This window comes from Lactuca virosa, chromosome 2, assembly GCF_052849685.1.
Source record: "Lactuca virosa cultivar CGN04683 chromosome 2, Lactuca_virosa_CGN04683_v6, whole genome shotgun sequence".
Taxonomy (NCBI): Eukaryota; Viridiplantae; Streptophyta; class Magnoliopsida; order Asterales; family Asteraceae; genus Lactuca; species Lactuca virosa.
Window position 1 is genome coordinate 45,987,270 of NC_136427.1, and position 2,245 is coordinate 45,989,514.

General features: G+C 25.9%; 1 long non-coding RNA gene across 1 annotated transcript; it reads left to right on the forward strand.

Moving 5' to 3' along the window:
- Positions 1–259: 259 nt before the first annotated feature.
- Positions 260–1,795, forward strand: LOC145156330 (uncharacterized). Its single transcript, XR_013736614.1, has 2 exons — positions 260–645; positions 1,557–1,795. It is a non-coding gene; the product is annotated as an uncharacterized LOC145156330 (long non-coding RNA).
- Positions 1,796–2,245: the final 450 nt, after the last annotated feature.

The following is a 2,245-nucleotide window of genomic DNA, read 5'->3' on the forward strand; positions in this document are numbered from 1 at the left end:
AAAAAAATTAAACAAAATAAATAAATAAATAAAGTAAAAAAACATAAAATCAAAAAGTGAAAACCATATATATATATATATATATATATATATATATATATATATATATATATATATATATATATATATAGAGAGAGAGAGAGAGAGTTAGGTTCATATATAAATTATAACTATTGTGTGAGTGTATAACCAATTCTAGACCAAAACATTTTATACATTAATTTTGTCATTTTGTTAATTAAATTAATAACTATCTAATATAAATTACTCTAAAATTATGGTAACTAATGGGTTATTACCTATAATTTTGGTATCCTATAACCCGCACACCGGCCAAATCTTTACCACCATCAAGCTTCTCCAACCCTTGCACTGCTTTCAACCCAATCAGCGATGCCCCTGCCTCACCATACTCTCTTCATTGTGACTGACTGTGTATTGCATGTCGACTTAATTAAAGCTTGAATACCCCTCCCTAGAAGGTAAGATATGGTATCAGGTAGAAGAATAGAGCGACGAAGGTAAGAGATGAAATACCCATCCGTATAGTCTCGATTAATGGTTTGTTTTTGGGATCTCAGAAGGTCTCCGATTTTTTGTACCCTCAACTCCAAAGTCGGTAATTCTCGAAAAGCCCTTGGCCAGGTAATTTCATCGATTTTTTATGCATTTTATTGTGAAGCAAAGGTTTTTGGTTCACTTCTATGTGCGATTCGATTTAGGTTTAAATAGATTTATGGTTTAACTCAATTTATGGTTTAATGCTTTTGTTGTATATTGGATTTTGTGGTTTAATTCGATTTTGGGTTTAACGTTTTTGTTGTTTAGTTTGACTTTGGGCTCAATGTTTTTGTTGTTTAATTCGATTTGTTCTTAGTTACGTAATAATGATTGTCCTATAAAAATTGTTCAGTTGGTACTCTCTTCCCAACCTTGGTTGATCATAGCTGTTTTAATTTAGTCAAATGGTTGCGATCACACTAATTTGTTTTCATGGATCTTGGGTATTTTTTTATAACGAAAGCATAAAGCTCAAGAATTACTTATTGTTTTATGGATCCTGGGTATTTTTTTGATGACTTTGTATGGTTTTGTTTGAATTTTTATAAAATAAAATTCATTACGAAATAATTGCTAGAATTTTCGTTTATATCACCAATAATTATTGATTATGGGATTTTGTTTATCAGATTTGGTATTTTCTTTTATCTAATTCTTAATGAATCTGATCAAATTCTTATAGAATATGCTTAATTTGTTATATTCTTTTTCATAATCTTAAAGAATGTGGCAGCATTTTGGCAGAATATGTTTAATTTTTTATAATTTCATTCTTCTAGAATTTATCATTTATATCACAAGATTTACTGGTTCAGGAAATTTGTCTCTCACATGTTGTATTTTTTTTATCTAATTCTTAAAGAATCTATCAAATTCTAGTAGAATATGTTTAATTTCTTATATTATTTTTTTACACTCTTCCCGATAGTGGATATAATATAGTTTTAATTTTTTTTAATTTTTTATTTATTTATTTATTTATTTTTTTCATGTAGAAGAATGGAACGCTGGATGGAATTCTTCAAATGAATGCATAACAGTGGAATGGAATTGAAAATGATTCTCAAAGAATAAAAAGTTAAACCGAAACGAATTCTTGAAGAATGGAACATATAATTAAAGTTGGTTTTCAAAGCACGAAACAAAAAAAAATTATTTATTTGGATTAGAAATGTTAATTTGTAATTTTGTATTGTTAAAATTTAATTTGAAACTATCCAGAATTTTAGGTTTATATTCCTTAATATTTGCATTTCCTTAATTTGTTACTAAACAAGATGTCACCGGTTGTTTTAATATATATATATATATATATATATATATATATATATATATATATATATATATATATATATATGGAAAAGTTCAATAGAGAACCATAATTATTTGTTTTTCAAGGAACCAAATCTTTTTTTCAATTTCTAGAGTTTATTCTTTATCGAAAAAAATATCTAAAAATATCTAAATTCATATATTAACATTGTGAATGTGAAAAATATTTTTCGGATTCACCGTGTGAATCCGGATTCACATTGTGAATTTTCAAAAATTCACATTGTGAATTTGACGTAAAAAAAATCGAATTTGATATCATTGGAAAAAGGATAAAAAGTTAAGAATTTCTGTATTTTTAGTTTTTTTTTTCTGATAAAAAATAAGTTCTAAAAGTTGAAAAAAAAGATTG